Source organism: Lactuca virosa, chromosome 1 (assembly GCF_052849685.1).
Source record: "Lactuca virosa cultivar CGN04683 chromosome 1, Lactuca_virosa_CGN04683_v6, whole genome shotgun sequence".
NCBI classification, from domain to species: Eukaryota; Viridiplantae; Streptophyta; class Magnoliopsida; order Asterales; family Asteraceae; genus Lactuca; species Lactuca virosa.
The window spans coordinates 261,128,029-261,143,205 of record NC_136426.1 but is presented as its reverse complement, the minus strand read 5'-3'; the positions used below and the strand labels follow the sequence as shown (position 1 = coordinate 261,143,205).

The following is a 15,177-nucleotide window of genomic DNA, read 5'->3' as shown; positions in this document are numbered from 1 at the left end:
TCCGTTCCAAAAATACGAAGACCATGAACCATGAAACGGAGGCCACCCGAGCATAGAAATAGCAAGAAAAAAAAACAAAAAAAAACCGCACGTAAAATGTAAAAAAACGCAAACGGACAACGAAAAAGGGGGGGTGCAACACAAGGACTTCCCAGGGGGTCACCCATCTTAGTACTACTCTCGCCCAAGCACGCTTAACTGCGGAGTTCTGATGGGATCCGGTGCATTAGTGCTGGTATGATCGCACCCGAAATACTATCCATGCTTATTGATTTTATCTCTTAAAAGACGCAGAACCTCATTTGTTTTCGTACGCGAGGCGTGGGACCCACGTGACCGATCGGCGCCGTTCCAAAAATACGAAAACCATCAACCATGAAGCGGTGGCCACCCGAGCATAGAAATAGCAAGAAAGAAAACAAAAAAAAACCGCACGTAAAATCTAAAAAAACGCAAACGGGCAACGAAAAAGGGGGGGTGCAACACGAGGACATCCCAGGGGGTCACCCATTCTACTACTACTCTCGCCCAAGCACGCTTAACTGCGGAGTTCTGATGGGATCCGGTGCATTAGTGCTGGTATGATAGCACCCGAAATACTATCCATGCTTATTGCTTTTATGTCTTAAAAGACGCAGAACCTCCTTTGTTTTCGTACGCGAGGCGTGGGACCCACGTGACCGATCGGCTCCGTTCCAAAAATACGAAAACCATCAACCATGAAGCGGAGGCCACCCGAGCATAGAAATAGCAAGAAAGAAAAAAAACCGCACGTAAAATCTTAAAAAACGCAAACGGACAACGAAAAAGGGGGTGCAACACGAGGACTTCCCAGGGGGTCACCCATCCTAGTACTACTCTCGCCCAAGCACGCTTAACTGCGGAGTTCTGATGGGATCCGGTGCATTAGTGCTGGTATGATCGCACCCAAAATACTATCCATGCTTATTGCTTTTATGTCTTAAAAGACGCAGAACCTCCTTTGTTTTCGTACGCGAGGCGTGGGACCCACGTGACCGATCGGCTCCGTTCCAAAAATACGAAGACCATGAACCATGAAACGAAGGCCACCCAAGCATAGAAATAGCAAGAAAGAAAAAAAAAACAAAAAAAAAACCGCACGTAAAATCTAAAAAAACGCAAACGGACAACGAAAAAGGGGGGTGCAACACGAGGACTTCCCAGGGGGTCACCCATCCTAGTACTACTCTCGCCCAAGCACGCTTAACTGCGGAGTTCTGATGGGATCCGGTGCATTAGTGCTGGTATGATCGCACCCGAAATACTATCCATGCTTATTGCTTGTATGTCTTAAAAGACGCAGAACCTCCTTTGTTTTCGTACGCGAGGCGTGGGACCCACGTGACCGATCAGCTCCGTTCCAAAAATACGAAGACCATCAACCATGAAGCGGAGGCTACCCGAGCATAGAAATAGCAAGAAAGAAAAAAAAAAAAAACCGCATGCAAAATCTAAAAAAACGCAAACGGACAACGAAAAAGGGGGGTGCAACACGAGGACTTCCCATGGGGTCACCCATCCTGGTACTACTCTCGCCCAAGCACGCTTAACTGCGGAGTTCTGATGGGATCCGGTGCATTAGTGCTGGTATGATCGCACCCGAAATATTGTCCATGCTTATTGCTTGTATGTCTTAAAAGACACAGAACCTCCTTTGTTTTCGTACGCGAGGCGTGGGACCCACGTGACCGATCGGCTCCGTTCCAAAAATACGAAGACCATGAACCATGAAACGGAGGCCACCCGAGCATAGAAATAGCAAGAAAAAAAAAACAAAAAAAAACCGCACGTAAAATCTAAAAAAACGCAAACGGACAACGAAAAAGGGGGGGTGCAACACGAGGACTTCCCAGGGGGTCACCCATCCTAGTACTACTCTCGCCCAAGCACGCTTAACTGCGGAGTTCTGATGGGATCCGGTGCATTAGTGCTGGTATGATCGCACCCGAAATACTATCCATGCTTATTGCTTTTATGTCTTAAAACACGCAGCACCTCCTTTGTTTTCGTACGCGAGGCGTGGGACCCACGTGACCGATCGGCTCCGTTCCAAAAATACGAAAACAATCAACCATGAAGCGGTGGCCACCCGAGCATAGAAATAGCAAGAAAGAAAACAAAAAAAAACCGCACGTAAAATCTAAAAAAACGCAAACGGGCAACGAAAAAGGGGGGGGGGGGGTGCAACACGAGGACTTCCCAGGGGGTCACCCATCCTAGTACTACTCTCGCCCAAGCACGCTTAACTGCGGAGTTCTGATGGGATCCGGTGCATTAGTGCTGGTATGATAGCACCCGAAATACTGTCCATGCTTATTGCTTTTATGTCTTAAAAGACGCAGAACCTCCTTTGTTTTCGTACGCGAGGCGTGGGACCCACGTGACCGATCGGCTCCGTTCCAAAAATACGAAAACCATCAACCATGAAGCGGAGGCCACCCGAGCATAGAAATAGCAAGAAAGAAAAAAAAACCGCACGTAAAATCTAAAAAAACGCAAACGGACAACGAAAAAGGGGGTGCAACACGAGGACTTCCCAGGGGGTCACCCATCCTAGTACTACTCTCGCCCAAGCACGCTTAACTGCGGAGTTCTGATGGGATCCGGTGCATTAGTGCTGGTATGATCGCACCCGAAATACTATCCATGCTTATTGCTTTTATGTCTTAAAAGACGCAGAACCTCCTTTGTTTTCGTACGCGAGGCGTGGAACCCACGTGACCGATCGGCTCCGTTCCAAAAATACGAAAACCATCAACCATGAAGCGGAGGCCACCCGAGCATAGAAATAGCAAGAAAAAAAAAAAAAAAAAAACGCACGCAAAATTTAAAAAAACGCAAACGGACAACGAAAAAGGGGGGTGCAACACGAGGACTTCCCATGGGGTCACCCATCCTGGTACTACTCTCGCCCAAGCACGCTTAACTGCGGAGTTCTGATGGAATCCGGTGCATTAGTGCTGGTATGATCGCACCCGAAATATTGTCCATGCTTATTGCTTGTATGTCTTAAAAGACACAGAACCTCCTTTGTTTTCGTACGCGAGGCGTGGGACCCACGTGACCGATCGGCTCCGTTCCAAAAATACGAAGACCATGAACCATGAAACGGAGGCCACCCGAGCATAGAAATAGCAAGAAAAAAAAAACAAAAAAAACCGCACGTAAAATCTAAAAAAACGCAAACGGACAACGAAAAAGGGGGGGGGGGGTGCAACACGAGGACTTCCCAGGGGGTCACCCATCCTAGTACTACTCTCGCCCAAGCACGCTTAACTGCGGAGTTCTGATGGGATCCGGTGCATTAGTGCTGGTATGATCGCACCCAAAATACTATCCATGCTTATTGCTTTTATGTCTTAAAAGACGCAGAACCTCCTTTGTTTTCGTACGCGAGGCGTGGGACCCACGTGACCGATCGGCTCCGTTCCAAAAATACGAAGACCATGAACCATGAAACGAAGGCCACCCAAGCATAGAAATAGCAAGAAAGAAAAAAAAAACAAAAAAAAAACCGCACGTAAAATCTAAAAAAACGCAAACGGACAACGAAAAAGGGGGTGCAACACGAGGACTTCCCAGGGGGTCACCCATCCTAGTACTACTCTCGCCCAAGCACGCTTAACGGCGGAGTTCTGATGGGATCCGGTGCATTAGTGCTGGTATGATCGCACCCGAAATACTATCCATGCTTATTGCTTGTATGTCTTAAAAGACGCAGAACCTCCTTTGTTTTCGTACGCGAGGCGTGGGACCCACGTGACCGATCCGCTCCGTTCAAAAAATACGAAGACCATCAACCATGAAGCGGAGGCCACCCGAGCATAGAAATAGCAAGAAAGAAAAAAAAAAAAAAAACCGCACGCAAAATCTAAAAAAACGCAAACGGACAACGAAAAAGGGGGGTGCAACACGAGGACTTCCCATGGGGTCACCCATCCTGGTACTACTCTCGCCCAAGCACGCTTAACTGCGGAGTTCTGATGGGATCCGGTGCATTAGTGCTGGTATGATCGCACCCGAAATACTGTCCATGCTTATTGCTTTTATGTCTTAAAAGACGCAGAACCTCCTTTGTTTTCGTACGCGAGGCGTGGGACCCACGTGACCGATCGGCTCCGTTCCAAAAATACGAAAACCATCAACCATGAAGCGGAGGCCACCCGAGCATAGAAATAGCAAGAAAGAAAAAAAAACCGCACGTAAAATCTAAAAAAACGCAAACGGACAACGAAAAAGGGGGGTGCAACACGAGGACTTCCCAGGGGGTCACCCATCCTAGTACTACTCTCGCCCAAGCACGCTTAACTGCGGAGTTCTGATGGGATCCGGTGCATTAGTGCTGGTATGATCGCACCCGAAATACTATCCATGCTTATTGCTTTTATGTCTTAAAAGACGCAGAACCTCCTTTGTTTTCGTACGCGAGGCGTGGAACCCACGTGACCGATCGGCTCCGTTCCAAAAATACGAAAACCATCAACCATGAAGCGGAGGCCACCCGAGCATAGAAATAGCAAGAAAGAAAAAAAAAAAAAAAAACCGCACGCAAAATCTAAAAAAACGCAAACGGACAACGAAAAAGGGGGGTGCAACACGAGGACTTCCCATGGGGTCACCCATCCTGGTACTACTCTCGCCCAAGCACGCTTAACTGCGGAGTTCTGATGGGATCCGGTGCATTAGTGCTGGTATGATCGCACCCGAAATACTGTCCATGCTTATTGCTTTTATGTCTTAAAAGACGCAGAACCTCCTTTGTTTTCGTACGCGAGGCGTGGGACCCACGTGACCGATCGGCTCCGTTCCAAAAATACGAAAACCATCAACCATGAAGCGGAGGCCACCCGAGCATAGAAATAGCAAGAAAGAAAAAAAAAACCGCACGTAAAATCTAAAAAAACGCAAACGGACAACGAAAAAGGGGGGTGCAACACGAGGACTTCCCAGGGGGTCACCCATCCTAGTACTACTCTCGCCCAAGCACGCTTAACTGCGGAGTTCTGATGGGATCCGGTGCATTAGTGCTGGTATGATCGCACCCGAAATACTATCCATGCTTATTGCTTTTATGTCTTAAAAGACGCAGAACCTCCTTTGTTTTCGTACGCGAGGCGTGGAACCCACGTGACCGATCGGCTCCGTTCCAAAAATACGAAAACCATCAACCATGAAGCGGAGGCCACCCGAGCATAGAAATAGCAAGAAAAAAAAAAAAAAAACGCACGCAAAATTTAAAAAAACGCAAACGGACAACGAAAAAGGGGGGTGCAACACGAGGACTTCCCATGGGGTCACCCATCCTGGTACTACTCTCGCCCAAGCACGCTTAACTGCGGAGTTCTGATGGGATCCGGTGCATTAGTGCTGGTATGATCGCACCCGAAATACTGTCCATGCTTATTGCTTGTATGTCTTAAAAGACACAGAACCTCCTTTGTTTTCGTACGCGAGGCGTGGGACCCACGTGACCGATCGGCTCCGTTCCAAAAATACGAAGACCATGAACCATGAAACGGAGGCCACCCGAGCATAGAAATAGCAAGAAAAAAAAAACAAAAATAACCGCACGTAAAATCTAAAAAAACGCAAACGGACAACGAAAAAGGGGGGGGGGGTGCAACACGAGGACTTCCCAGGGGGTCACCCATCCTAGTACTACTCTCGCCCAAGCACGCTTAACTGCGGAGCTCTGATGGGATCCGGTGCATTAGTGCTGGTATGATCGCACCCAAAATAATATCCATGCTTATTGCTTTTATGTCTTAAAAGACGCAGAACCTCCTTTGTTTTCGTACGCGAGGCGTGGGACCCACGTGACCGATCGGCTCCGTTCCAAAAATACAAAGACCATGAACCATGAAACGAAGGCCACCCAAGCATAGAAATAGCAAGAAAGAAAAAAAAACAAAAAAAAAAACCGCACGTAAAATCTAAAAAAACGCAAACGGACAACGAAAAAGGGGGTGCAACACGAGGACTTCCCAGGGGGTCACCCATCCTAGTACTACTCTCGCCCAAGCACGCTTAAGTGCGGAGTTCTGATGGGATCCGGTGCATTAGTGCTGGTATGATCGCACCCGAAATACTATCCATGCTTATTGCTTGTATGTCTTAAAAGACGCAGAACCTCCTTTGTTTTCGTACGCGAGGCGTGGGACCCACGTGACCGATCCGCTCCGTTCCAAAAATACGAAGACCATCAACCATGAAGCGGAGGCCACCCGAGCATAGAAATAGCAAGAAAGAAAAAAAAAAAAACCGCACGCAAAATCTAAAAAAACGCAAACGGACAACGAAAAAGGGGGTGCAACACGAGGACTTCCCATGGGGTCACCCATCCTGGTACTACTCTCGCCCAAGCACGCTTAACTGCGGAGTTCTGATGGGATCCGGTGCATTAGTGCTGGTATGATCGCACCCGAAATACTGTCCATGCTTATTGCTTGTATGTCTTAAAAGACACAGAACCTCCTTTGTTTTCGTACGCGAGGCGTGGGACCCACGTGACCGATCGGCTCCGTTCCAAAAATACGAAGACCATGAACCATGAAACGGAGGCCACTCGAGCATAGAAATAGCAAGAAAAAAAAAACAAAAAAAAACCGCACGTAAAATCTAAAAAAACGCAAACGGACAACGAAAAAGGGGGCGTGCAACACGAGGACTTCCCAAGGGGTCACCCATCCTAGTACTACTCTCGCCCAAGCACGCTTAACTGCGGAGTTCTGATGGGATCCGGTGCATTAGTGCTGGTATGATCGCACCCGAAATACGATCCATGCTTATTGCTTTTATGTCTTAAAAGACGCAGAACCTCCTTTGTTTTCGTACGCGAGGCGTGGGACCCACGTGACCGATCGGCTCCGTTCCAAAAATACGAAAACCATCAACCATGAAGCGGTGGCCACCCGAGCATAGAAATAGCAAGAAAGAAAACAAAAAAAAACCGCACGTAAAATCTAAAAAAACGCAAACGGGCAACGAAAAAGGGGGGGGGGGTGCAACACGAGGACTTCCCAGGGGGTCACCCATCCTAGTACTACTCTCGCCCAAGCACGCTTAACTGTGGAGTTCTGATGGGATCCGATGCATTAGTGCTGGTATGATAGCACCCGAAATACTATCCATGCTTATTGCTTTTATGTCTTAAAAGACGCAGAACCTCCTTTGTTTTCGTACGCGAGGCGTGGGACCCACGTGACCGATCGGCTCCGTTCCAAAAATACGAAAACCATCAACCATGAAGCGGAGGCCACCCGAGCATAGAAATAGCAAGAAAGAAAAAAAAACCGCACGTAAAATCTAAAAAAACGCAAACGGACAACGAAAAAGGGGGGTGCAACACGAGGACTTCCCAGGGGGTCAACCATTCCTAGTACTACTCTCGCCCAAGCACGCTTAACTGCGGAGTTCTGATGGGATCCGGTGCATTAGTGCTGGTATGATCGCACCCGAAATACTATCCATGCTTATTGCTTTTATGTCTTAAAAGACGCAGAACCTCATTTGTTTTCGTACGCGAGGCGTGGAACCCACGTGACCGATCGGCTCCGTTCCAAAAATACGAAAACCATCAACCATGAAGCGGAGGCCACCCGAGCATAGAAATAGCAAGAAAGAAAAAAAAAAAAAAACCGCACGCAAAATCTAAAAAAACGCAAACGGACAACGAAAAAGGGGGGTGCAACACGAGGACTTCCCATGGGGTCACCCATCCTGGTACTACTCTCGCCCAAGCACGCTTAACTGCGGAGTTCTGATGGGATCCGGTGCATTAGTGCTGGTATGATCGCACCCGAAATACTGTCCATGCTTATTGCTTGTATGTCTTAAAAGACACAGAACCTCCTTTGTTTTCGTACGCGAGGCGTGCGACCCACGTGACCGATCGGCTCCGTTCCAAAAATACAAAGACCATGAACCATGAAACGGAGGCCACCCGAGCATAGAAATAGCAAGAAAAAAAAAACAAAAAAAACCGCACGTAAAATCTAAAAAAACGCAAACGGACAACGAAAAAGGGGGGGTGCAACACGAGGACTTCCCAGGGGGTCACCATCCTAGTACTACTCTCGCCCAAGCACGCTTAACTGCGGAGTTCTGATGGGATCCGGTGCATTAGTGCTGGTATGATCGCACCCGAAATACTATCCATGCTTATTGCTTTTATGTCTTAAAAGACGCAGAACCTCCTTTGTTTTCGTACGCGAGGCGTGGGACCCACGTGACCGATCGGCTCCGTTCCAAAAATACGAAAACCATCAACCATGAAGCGGTGGCCAACCGAGCATAGAAATAGCAAGAAAGAAAACAAAAAAAAACCGCACGTAAAATCTAAAAAAACGCAAACGGGCAACGAAAAAGGGTGGGGGGTGCAACACGAGGACTTCCCAGGGGGTCACCCATCCTAGTACTACTCTCGCCCAAGCACGCTTAACTGCGGAGTTCTGATGGGATCCGGTGCATTAGTGCTGGTATGATAGCACCCGAAATACTATCCATGCTTATTGCTTTTATGTCTTAAAAGACGCAGAACCTCCTTTGTTTTCGTACGCGAGGCGTGGGACCCACGTGACCGATCGGCTCCGTTCCAAAAATACGAAAACCATCAACCATGAAGCGGAGGCCACCCGAGCATAGAAATAGCAAGAAAGAAAAAAAAACCGCACGTAAAATCTAAAAAAACGCAAACGGACAACGAAAAAGGGGGGTGCAACACGAGGACTTCCCAGGGGGTCACCCATCCTAGTACTACTCTCGCCCAAGCACGCTTAACTGCGGAGTTCTGATGGGATCCGGTGCATTAGTGCTGGTACGATCGCACCCGAAATACTATCCATGCTTATTGCTTTTATGTCTTAAAAGACGCAGAACCTCCTTTGTTTTCGTACGCGAGGCGTGGAACCCACGTGACCGATCGGCTCCGTTCCAAAAATACGAAAACCATCAACCATGAAGCGGAGGCCACCCGAGCATAGAAATAGCAAGAAAGAAAAAAAAACCGCACGTAAAATCTAAAAAACCGCAAACGGACAACGAAAAAGGGGGGTGCAACACGAGGACTTCCCAGGGGGTCACCCATCCTAGTACTACTCTCGCCCAAGCACGCTTAACTGCGTTGTTCTGATGGGATCCGGTGCATTAGTGCTGGTATGATCGCACCCGAAATACTATCCATGCTTATTGCTTGTATGTCTTAAAAGACGCAGAACCTCCTTTGTTTTCGTACGCGAGGCGTGGGACCCACGTGACCGATCGGCTCCGTTCCAAAAATACGAAGACCATGAACCATGAAACGAAGGCCACCCGAGCATAGAAATAGCAAGAAAGGAAAAAAAACAAAAAAAAACCGCACGTAAAATCTAAAAAAACGCAAACGGACAACGAAAAAGGGGGGTGCAACACGAGGACTTCCCAGGGGGTCACCCATCCTAGTACTACTCACGCCCAAGCACGCTTAACTGCGGAGTTCTAATGGGATCCGGTGCATTAGTGCTGGTATGATCGCACCTGAAATACTATCCATGCTTATTGCTTGTATGTCTTAAAAGACGCAGAACCTCCTTTGTTTTCGTACGCGAGGCGTGGAACCCACGTGACCGATCGGCTCCGTTCCAAAAATACGAAAACCATCAACCATGAAGCGGAGGCCACCCGAGCATAGAAATAGCAAGAAAGAAAAAAAAACAAAAAAAAACCGCACGTAAAATCTAAAAAAACGCAAACGGACAACGAAAAAGGGGGGTGCAACACGAGGACTTCCCAGGGGGTCACCCATCCTAGTACTACTCTCGCCCAAGCACACTTAACTGCGGAGTTCTGATGGGATCCGGTGCATTAGTGCTGGTATGATCGCACCCGAAATACTATCCATGCTTATTGCTTGTATGTCTTAAAAGACGCAGAACCTCCTTTGTTTTCGTACGCGAGGCGTGGGACCCACGTGACCGATCGGCTCCGTTCCAAAAATACGAAAACCATCAACCATGAAGCGGAGGCCACCCGAGCATAGAAATAGCAAGAAAGAAAAAAAAACCGCACGTAAAATCTAAAAAAACGCAAACGGACAACGAAAAAGGGGGGTGCAACACGAGGACTTCCCAGGGGGTCACCCATCCTAGTACTACTCTCGCCCAAGCACGCTTAACTGCGGAGTTCTGATGGGATCCGGTGCATTAGTGCTGGTATGATCGCACCCGAAATACTATCCATGCTTATTGCTTTTATGTCTTAAAAGACGCAGAACCTCCTTTGTTTTCGTACGCGAGGCGTGGAACCCACGTGACCGATCGGCTCCGTTCCAAAAATACGAAAACCATCAACAATGAAGCGGAGGCCACCCGAGCATAGAAATAGCAAGAAAGAAAAAAAAAAACCGCACGCAAAATCTAAAAAAACGCAAACGGACAACGAAAAAGGGGGGTGCAACACGAGGACTTCCCATGGGGTCACCCATCCTGGTACTACTCTCGCCCAAGCACGCTTAACTGCGGAGTTCTGATGGGATCCGGTGCATTAGTGCTGGTATGATCGCACCCGAAATACTGTCCATGCTTATTGCTTGTATGTCTTAAAAGACACAGAACCTCCTTTGTTTTCGTACGCGAGGCGTGGGACCCACGTGACCGATCGGCTCCGTTCCAAAAATACGAAAACCATCAACCATGAAGCGGTGGCCAACCGAGCATAGAAATAGCAAGAAAGAAAACAAAAAAAAACCGCACGTAAAATCTAAAAAAACGCAAACGGGCAACGAAAAAGGGGGGGGGGGGTGCAACACGAGGACTTCCCAGGGGGTCACCCATCCTAGTACTACTCTCGCCCAAGCACGCTTAACTGCGGAGTTCTGATGGGATCCGGTGCATTAGTGCTGGTATGATAGCACCCGAAATACTATCGATGCTTATTGCTTTTATGTCTTAAAAGACGCAGAACCTCCTTTGTTTTCGTACGCGAGGCGTGGGACCCACGTGACCGATCGGCTCCGTTCCAAAAATACGAAAACCATCAACCATGAAGCGGAGGCCACCCGAGCATAGAAATAGCAAGAAAGAAAAAAAAACCGCACGTAAAATCTAAAAAAACGCAAACGGACAACGAAAAAGGGGGGGTGCAACACGAGGACTTCCCAGGGGGTCACCCATCCTAGTACTACTCTCGCCCAAGCACGCTTAACTGCGGAGTTCTGATGGGATCCGGTGCATTAGTGCTGGTATGATCGCACCCGAAATACTATCCATGCTTATTGCTTTTATGTCTTAAAAGACGCAGAACTTCCTTTGTTTTCGTACGCGAGGCGTGGGACCCACGTGACCGATCGGCTCCGTTCCAAAAATACGAAAACCATCAACCATGAAGCGGTGGCCAACCGAGCATAGAAATAGCAAGAAAGAAAACAAAAAAAAACCGCACGTAAAATCTAAAAAAACGCAAACGGGCAACGAAAAAGGGGGGGGGGTGCAACACGAGGACTTCCCAGGGGGTCACCCATCCTAGTACTACTCTCGCCCAAGCACGCTTAACTGCGGAGTTCTGATGGGATCCGGTGCATTAGTGCTGGTATGATAGCACCCGAAATACTATCGATGCTTATTGCTTTTATGTCTTAAAAGACGCAGAACCTCCTTTGTTTTCGTACGCGAGGCGTGGGACCCACGTGACCGATCGGCGCCGTTCCAAAAATACGAAAACCATCAACCATGAAGCGGAGGCCACCCGAGCATAGAAATAGCAAGAAAGAAAAAAAAACCGCACGTAAAATCTAAAAAAACGCAAACGGACAACGAAAAAGGGGGGTGCAACACGAGGACTTCCCAAGGGGTCACCCATCCTAGTACTACTCTCGCCCAAGCACGCTTAACTGCGGAGTTCTGATGGGATCCGGTGCATTAGTGCTGGTATGATCGCACCCGAAATACTATCCATGCTTATTGCTTTTATGTCTTAAAAGACGCAGAACCTCCTTTGTTTTCGTACGCAAGGCGTGGAACCCACGTGACCGATCGGCTCCGTTCCAAAAATACGAAAACCATCAACCATGAAGCGGAGGCCACCCGAGCATAGAAATAGCAAGAAAGAAAAAAAAACAAAAAAAAACCGCACGTAAAATCTAAAAAAACGCAAACGGACAACGAAAAAGGGGGGTGCAACACGAGGACTTCCCAGGGGGTCACCCATCCTAGTACTACTCTCGCCTAAGCACGCTTAACTGCGGAGTTCTGATGGGATCCGGTGCATTAGTGCTGGTATGATCGCACCCGAAATACTATCCATGCTTATTGCTTGTATGTCTTAAAAGACGCAGAACCTCCTTTGTTTTCGTACGCGAGGCGTGGGACCCACGTGACCGATCGGCTCCGTTCCAAAAATACGAAGACCATGAACCATGAAACGAAGGCCACCCGAGCATAGAAATAGCAAGAAAGGAAAAAAAACAAAAAAAAACCGCACGTAAAATCTAAAAAAACGCAAACGGACAACGAAAAAGGGGGGTGCAACACGAGGACTTCCCAGGGGGTCACCCATCCTAGTACTACTCTCGCCCAAGCACGCTTAACTGCGGAGTTCTAATGGGATCCGGTGCATTAGTGCTGGTATGATCGCACCTGAAATACTATCCATGCTTATTGCTTGTATGTCTTAAAAGACGCAGAACCTCCTTTGTTTTCGTACGCGAGGCGTGGGACCCACGTGACCGATCGGCTCCGTTCCAAAAATACGAAGACCATCAACCATGAAGCGGAGGCCACCCTAGCATAGAAATAGCAAGAAAGAAAAAAAAACAAAAAAAAACCGCACGTAAAATCTAAAAAAACGCAAACGGACAACGAAAAAGGGGGGGTGCAACACGAGGACTTCCCATGGGGTCACCCATCCTAGTACTACTCTCGCCCAAGCACGCTTAACTGCGGAGTTCTGATGGGATCCGGTGCATTAGTGCTGGTATGATCGCACCCGAAATACTGTCCATGCTTATTGCTTGTATGTATTAAAAGACACAGAACCTCCTTTGTTTTCGTACGCGAGGCGTGGGACCCACGTGACCGATCGGCTCCGTTCCAAAAATACGAAGACCATGAACCATGAAACGGAGGCCACCCGAGCATAGAAATAGCAAGAAAAAAAAAACAAAAAAAAACCGCACGTAAAATCTAAAAAAACGCAAACGGACAACGAAAAAGGGGGGGGTGCAACACGAGGACTTCCCAGGGGGTCACCCATCCTAGTACTACTCTCGCCCAAGCACGCTTAACTGCGGAGTTCTGATGGGATCCGGTGCATTAGTGCTGGTATGATCGCACCCGAAATACTATCAATGCTTATTGCTTTTATCTCTTAAAAGACGCAGAACCTCCTTTGTTTTCGTACGCGAGGCGTGGGACCCACGTGACCGATCGGCGCCGTTCCAAAAATACGAAAACCATCAACCATGAAGCGGTGGCCACCCGAGCATAGAAATAGCAAGAAAGTAAACAAAAAAAACCGCACGTAAAATCTAAAAAAACGCAAACGTGCAACGAAAAAGGGGGGGGGGGTGCAACACGAGGACTTCCCAGGGGGTCACCCATCCTAGTACTACTGTCGCCCAAGCACGCTTAACTGCGGAGTTCTGATGGGATCCGGTGCATTAGTGCTAGTATGATAGCACCCAAAATACTATCCATGCTTATTGCTTTTATGTCTTAAAAGACGCAGAACCTCCTTTGTTTTCGTACGCGAGGCGTGGGACCCACGTGACCGATCGGCTCCGTTCCAAAAATACGAAAACCATCAACCATGAAGCGGAGGCCACCCGAGCATAGAAATAGCAAGAAAGAAAAAAAAACCGCACGTAAAATCTAAAAAAACGCAAACGGACAACGAAAAAGGGGGTGCAACACGAGGACTTCCCAGGGGGTCACCCATCCTAGTACTACTCTCGCCCAAGCACGCTTAACTGCGGAGTTCTGATGGGATCCGGTGCATTAGTGCTGGTATGATCGCACCCGAAATACTATCCATGCTTATTGCTTTTATGTCTTAAAAGACGCAGAACCTCCTTTGTTTTCGTACGCGAGGCGTGGGACCCACGTGACCGATCGGCTCCGTTCCAAAAATACGAAAACCATCAACCATGAAGCGGTGGCCACCCGAGCATAGAAATAGCAAGAAAGAAAAAAAACAAAAAAAAACCGCACGTAAAATCTAAAAAAACGCAAACGGACAACGAAAAAGGGGGAGTGCAACACGAGGACTTCCCATGGGGTCACCCATCCTAGTACTACTCTCGCCCAAGCACGCTTAACTGCGGAGTTCTGATGGGATCCGGTGCATTAGTGCTGGTATGATCGCACCCGAAATACTGTCCATGCTTATTGCTTGTATGTCTTAAAAGACACAGAACCTCCTTTGTTTTCGTACGCGAGGCGTGGGACCCACGTGACCGATCGGCTCCGTTCCAAAAATACGAAGACCATGAACCATGAAACGGAGGCCACCCGAGCATAGAAATAGCAAGAAAAAAAAAACAAAAAAAACCGCACGTAAAATCTAAAAAAACGCAAACGGACAACGAAAAAGGGGGGTGCAACACGAGGACTTCCCAGGGGGTCACCCATCCTAGTACTACTCTCGCCCAAGCACGCTTAACTGCGGAGTTCTGATGGGATCTGGTGCATTAGTGCTGGTATGATCGCACCCGAAATACTACCCATGCTTATTGCTTTTATCTCTTAAAAGACGCAGAACCTCCTTTGTTTTCGTACGCGAGGCGTGGGACCCACGTGACCGATCGGCGCCGTTCCAAAAATACGAAAACCATCAACCATGAAGCGGTGGCCACCCGAGCATAGAAATAGCAAGAAAGAAAACAAAAAAAAACCACACGTAAAATCTAAAAAAACGCAAACGGGCAACGAAAAAGGGGGGGGGGTGCAACACGAGGACTTCCCAGGGGGTCACCCATCCTAGTACTACTCTCGCCCAAGCACGCTTAACTGCGGAGTTCTGATGGGATCCGGTGCATTAGTGCTGGTATGATAGCACCCAAAATACTATCCATGCTTATTGCTTTTATGTCTTAAAAGACGCAGAACCTCCTTTGTTTTCGTACGCGAGGCGTGGGACCCACGTGACCGATCGGCTCCGTTCCAAAAATACGAAAACCATCAACCA

At 48.2% G+C, this 15,177-nt stretch overlaps 44 non-coding genes across 44 annotated transcripts; all 44 read right to left on the bottom strand.

The window, feature by feature from the left end:
• Nucleotides 1-130: 130 nt before the first annotated feature.
• LOC145155030 (5S ribosomal RNA) lies at nucleotides 131-249 on the bottom strand. Its single transcript, XR_013735492.1, has one exon. It is a non-coding gene; the product is annotated as a 5S ribosomal RNA (ribosomal RNA).
• Nucleotides 250-474: 225 nt separating this feature from the next.
• On the bottom strand, nucleotides 475-593 carry LOC145149579 (5S ribosomal RNA). Its single transcript, XR_013730435.1, has one exon. It is a non-coding gene; the product is annotated as a 5S ribosomal RNA (ribosomal RNA).
• A 217-nt stretch (nucleotides 594-810) lies between these two features.
• LOC145152627 (5S ribosomal RNA) lies at nucleotides 811-929 on the bottom strand. The gene has a single exon (XR_013733157.1). It is a non-coding gene; the product is annotated as a 5S ribosomal RNA (ribosomal RNA).
• A 231-nt stretch (nucleotides 930-1,160) lies between these two features.
• LOC145152616 (5S ribosomal RNA) lies at nucleotides 1,161-1,279 on the bottom strand. The gene has a single exon (XR_013733146.1). It is a non-coding gene; the product is annotated as a 5S ribosomal RNA (ribosomal RNA).
• Nucleotides 1,280-1,503: 224 nt separating this feature from the next.
• On the bottom strand, nucleotides 1,504-1,622 carry LOC145153889 (5S ribosomal RNA). The gene has a single exon (XR_013734381.1). It is a non-coding gene; the product is annotated as a 5S ribosomal RNA (ribosomal RNA).
• Nucleotides 1,623-1,849: 227 nt separating this feature from the next.
• Nucleotides 1,850-1,968, bottom strand: LOC145152604 (5S ribosomal RNA). The gene has a single exon (XR_013733135.1). It is a non-coding gene; the product is annotated as a 5S ribosomal RNA (ribosomal RNA).
• A 231-nt stretch (nucleotides 1,969-2,199) lies between these two features.
• Nucleotides 2,200-2,318, bottom strand: LOC145155837 (5S ribosomal RNA). The gene has a single exon (XR_013736265.1). It is a non-coding gene; the product is annotated as a 5S ribosomal RNA (ribosomal RNA).
• Nucleotides 2,319-2,536: 218 nt separating this feature from the next.
• LOC145152593 (5S ribosomal RNA) lies at nucleotides 2,537-2,655 on the bottom strand. Its single transcript, XR_013733124.1, has one exon. It is a non-coding gene; the product is annotated as a 5S ribosomal RNA (ribosomal RNA).
• Nucleotides 2,656-2,879: 224 nt separating this feature from the next.
• Nucleotides 2,880-2,998, bottom strand: LOC145139267 (5S ribosomal RNA). Its single transcript, XR_013721869.1, has one exon. It is a non-coding gene; the product is annotated as a 5S ribosomal RNA (ribosomal RNA).
• A 231-nt stretch (nucleotides 2,999-3,229) lies between these two features.
• LOC145152582 (5S ribosomal RNA) lies at nucleotides 3,230-3,348 on the bottom strand. The gene has a single exon (XR_013733113.1). It is a non-coding gene; the product is annotated as a 5S ribosomal RNA (ribosomal RNA).
• Nucleotides 3,349-3,578: 230 nt separating this feature from the next.
• On the bottom strand, nucleotides 3,579-3,697 carry LOC145155378 (5S ribosomal RNA). The gene has a single exon (XR_013735822.1). It is a non-coding gene; the product is annotated as a 5S ribosomal RNA (ribosomal RNA).
• A 226-nt stretch (nucleotides 3,698-3,923) lies between these two features.
• On the bottom strand, nucleotides 3,924-4,042 carry LOC145153888 (5S ribosomal RNA). Its single transcript, XR_013734380.1, has one exon. It is a non-coding gene; the product is annotated as a 5S ribosomal RNA (ribosomal RNA).
• A 219-nt stretch (nucleotides 4,043-4,261) lies between these two features.
• LOC145152570 (5S ribosomal RNA) lies at nucleotides 4,262-4,380 on the bottom strand. The gene has a single exon (XR_013733102.1). It is a non-coding gene; the product is annotated as a 5S ribosomal RNA (ribosomal RNA).
• A 227-nt stretch (nucleotides 4,381-4,607) lies between these two features.
• Nucleotides 4,608-4,726, bottom strand: LOC145153887 (5S ribosomal RNA). The gene has a single exon (XR_013734379.1). It is a non-coding gene; the product is annotated as a 5S ribosomal RNA (ribosomal RNA).
• A 220-nt stretch (nucleotides 4,727-4,946) lies between these two features.
• On the bottom strand, nucleotides 4,947-5,065 carry LOC145152558 (5S ribosomal RNA). Its single transcript, XR_013733091.1, has one exon. It is a non-coding gene; the product is annotated as a 5S ribosomal RNA (ribosomal RNA).
• A 221-nt stretch (nucleotides 5,066-5,286) lies between these two features.
• Nucleotides 5,287-5,405, bottom strand: LOC145153886 (5S ribosomal RNA). Its single transcript, XR_013734378.1, has one exon. It is a non-coding gene; the product is annotated as a 5S ribosomal RNA (ribosomal RNA).
• A 230-nt stretch (nucleotides 5,406-5,635) lies between these two features.
• On the bottom strand, nucleotides 5,636-5,754 carry LOC145155428 (5S ribosomal RNA). Its single transcript, XR_013735869.1, has one exon. It is a non-coding gene; the product is annotated as a 5S ribosomal RNA (ribosomal RNA).
• Nucleotides 5,755-5,984: 230 nt separating this feature from the next.
• LOC145144049 (5S ribosomal RNA) lies at nucleotides 5,985-6,103 on the bottom strand. Its single transcript, XR_013725070.1, has one exon. It is a non-coding gene; the product is annotated as a 5S ribosomal RNA (ribosomal RNA).
• A 222-nt stretch (nucleotides 6,104-6,325) lies between these two features.
• On the bottom strand, nucleotides 6,326-6,444 carry LOC145153885 (5S ribosomal RNA). The gene has a single exon (XR_013734377.1). It is a non-coding gene; the product is annotated as a 5S ribosomal RNA (ribosomal RNA).
• Nucleotides 6,445-6,671: 227 nt separating this feature from the next.
• LOC145135067 (5S ribosomal RNA) lies at nucleotides 6,672-6,790 on the bottom strand. Its single transcript, XR_013719552.1, has one exon. It is a non-coding gene; the product is annotated as a 5S ribosomal RNA (ribosomal RNA).
• A 229-nt stretch (nucleotides 6,791-7,019) lies between these two features.
• On the bottom strand, nucleotides 7,020-7,138 carry LOC145147862 (5S ribosomal RNA). Its single transcript, XR_013728754.1, has one exon. It is a non-coding gene; the product is annotated as a 5S ribosomal RNA (ribosomal RNA).
• A 219-nt stretch (nucleotides 7,139-7,357) lies between these two features.
• On the bottom strand, nucleotides 7,358-7,477 carry LOC145147768 (5S ribosomal RNA). The gene has a single exon (XR_013728660.1). It is a non-coding gene; the product is annotated as a 5S ribosomal RNA (ribosomal RNA).
• Nucleotides 7,478-7,702: 225 nt separating this feature from the next.
• LOC145153884 (5S ribosomal RNA) lies at nucleotides 7,703-7,821 on the bottom strand. Its single transcript, XR_013734376.1, has one exon. It is a non-coding gene; the product is annotated as a 5S ribosomal RNA (ribosomal RNA).
• A 226-nt stretch (nucleotides 7,822-8,047) lies between these two features.
• LOC145145864 (5S ribosomal RNA) lies at nucleotides 8,048-8,165 on the bottom strand. Its single transcript, XR_013726817.1, has one exon. It is a non-coding gene; the product is annotated as a 5S ribosomal RNA (ribosomal RNA).
• A 228-nt stretch (nucleotides 8,166-8,393) lies between these two features.
• Nucleotides 8,394-8,512, bottom strand: LOC145155836 (5S ribosomal RNA). The gene has a single exon (XR_013736264.1). It is a non-coding gene; the product is annotated as a 5S ribosomal RNA (ribosomal RNA).
• A 219-nt stretch (nucleotides 8,513-8,731) lies between these two features.
• Nucleotides 8,732-8,850, bottom strand: LOC145155448 (5S ribosomal RNA). Its single transcript, XR_013735888.1, has one exon. It is a non-coding gene; the product is annotated as a 5S ribosomal RNA (ribosomal RNA).
• A 219-nt stretch (nucleotides 8,851-9,069) lies between these two features.
• LOC145148977 (5S ribosomal RNA) lies at nucleotides 9,070-9,188 on the bottom strand. The gene has a single exon (XR_013729838.1). It is a non-coding gene; the product is annotated as a 5S ribosomal RNA (ribosomal RNA).
• Nucleotides 9,189-9,417: 229 nt separating this feature from the next.
• LOC145139862 (5S ribosomal RNA) lies at nucleotides 9,418-9,536 on the bottom strand. The gene has a single exon (XR_013722020.1). It is a non-coding gene; the product is annotated as a 5S ribosomal RNA (ribosomal RNA).
• Nucleotides 9,537-9,765: 229 nt separating this feature from the next.
• On the bottom strand, nucleotides 9,766-9,884 carry LOC145154024 (5S ribosomal RNA). The gene has a single exon (XR_013734510.1). It is a non-coding gene; the product is annotated as a 5S ribosomal RNA (ribosomal RNA).
• Nucleotides 9,885-10,103: 219 nt separating this feature from the next.
• LOC145152546 (5S ribosomal RNA) lies at nucleotides 10,104-10,222 on the bottom strand. The gene has a single exon (XR_013733079.1). It is a non-coding gene; the product is annotated as a 5S ribosomal RNA (ribosomal RNA).
• A 221-nt stretch (nucleotides 10,223-10,443) lies between these two features.
• LOC145153882 (5S ribosomal RNA) lies at nucleotides 10,444-10,562 on the bottom strand. The gene has a single exon (XR_013734375.1). It is a non-coding gene; the product is annotated as a 5S ribosomal RNA (ribosomal RNA).
• A 230-nt stretch (nucleotides 10,563-10,792) lies between these two features.
• Nucleotides 10,793-10,911, bottom strand: LOC145155834 (5S ribosomal RNA). Its single transcript, XR_013736262.1, has one exon. It is a non-coding gene; the product is annotated as a 5S ribosomal RNA (ribosomal RNA).
• A 220-nt stretch (nucleotides 10,912-11,131) lies between these two features.
• Nucleotides 11,132-11,250, bottom strand: LOC145152534 (5S ribosomal RNA). The gene has a single exon (XR_013733068.1). It is a non-coding gene; the product is annotated as a 5S ribosomal RNA (ribosomal RNA).
• Nucleotides 11,251-11,478: 228 nt separating this feature from the next.
• LOC145155833 (5S ribosomal RNA) lies at nucleotides 11,479-11,597 on the bottom strand. Its single transcript, XR_013736261.1, has one exon. It is a non-coding gene; the product is annotated as a 5S ribosomal RNA (ribosomal RNA).
• Nucleotides 11,598-11,816: 219 nt separating this feature from the next.
• On the bottom strand, nucleotides 11,817-11,935 carry LOC145153347 (5S ribosomal RNA). Its single transcript, XR_013733861.1, has one exon. It is a non-coding gene; the product is annotated as a 5S ribosomal RNA (ribosomal RNA).
• Nucleotides 11,936-12,164: 229 nt separating this feature from the next.
• Nucleotides 12,165-12,283, bottom strand: LOC145140167 (5S ribosomal RNA). Its single transcript, XR_013722097.1, has one exon. It is a non-coding gene; the product is annotated as a 5S ribosomal RNA (ribosomal RNA).
• Nucleotides 12,284-12,512: 229 nt separating this feature from the next.
• On the bottom strand, nucleotides 12,513-12,631 carry LOC145136762 (5S ribosomal RNA). Its single transcript, XR_013720703.1, has one exon. It is a non-coding gene; the product is annotated as a 5S ribosomal RNA (ribosomal RNA).
• Nucleotides 12,632-12,861: 230 nt separating this feature from the next.
• LOC145152729 (5S ribosomal RNA) lies at nucleotides 12,862-12,980 on the bottom strand. The gene has a single exon (XR_013733253.1). It is a non-coding gene; the product is annotated as a 5S ribosomal RNA (ribosomal RNA).
• Nucleotides 12,981-13,208: 228 nt separating this feature from the next.
• LOC145152522 (5S ribosomal RNA) lies at nucleotides 13,209-13,327 on the bottom strand. The gene has a single exon (XR_013733056.1). It is a non-coding gene; the product is annotated as a 5S ribosomal RNA (ribosomal RNA).
• A 228-nt stretch (nucleotides 13,328-13,555) lies between these two features.
• On the bottom strand, nucleotides 13,556-13,674 carry LOC145149163 (5S ribosomal RNA). The gene has a single exon (XR_013730019.1). It is a non-coding gene; the product is annotated as a 5S ribosomal RNA (ribosomal RNA).
• Nucleotides 13,675-13,892: 218 nt separating this feature from the next.
• On the bottom strand, nucleotides 13,893-14,011 carry LOC145152511 (5S ribosomal RNA). Its single transcript, XR_013733043.1, has one exon. It is a non-coding gene; the product is annotated as a 5S ribosomal RNA (ribosomal RNA).
• Nucleotides 14,012-14,240: 229 nt separating this feature from the next.
• Nucleotides 14,241-14,359, bottom strand: LOC145153868 (5S ribosomal RNA). Its single transcript, XR_013734359.1, has one exon. It is a non-coding gene; the product is annotated as a 5S ribosomal RNA (ribosomal RNA).
• Nucleotides 14,360-14,584: 225 nt separating this feature from the next.
• LOC145155583 (5S ribosomal RNA) lies at nucleotides 14,585-14,703 on the bottom strand. Its single transcript, XR_013736016.1, has one exon. It is a non-coding gene; the product is annotated as a 5S ribosomal RNA (ribosomal RNA).
• Nucleotides 14,704-14,931: 228 nt separating this feature from the next.
• LOC145155832 (5S ribosomal RNA) lies at nucleotides 14,932-15,050 on the bottom strand. The gene has a single exon (XR_013736260.1). It is a non-coding gene; the product is annotated as a 5S ribosomal RNA (ribosomal RNA).
• Nucleotides 15,051-15,177: the final 127 nt, after the last annotated feature.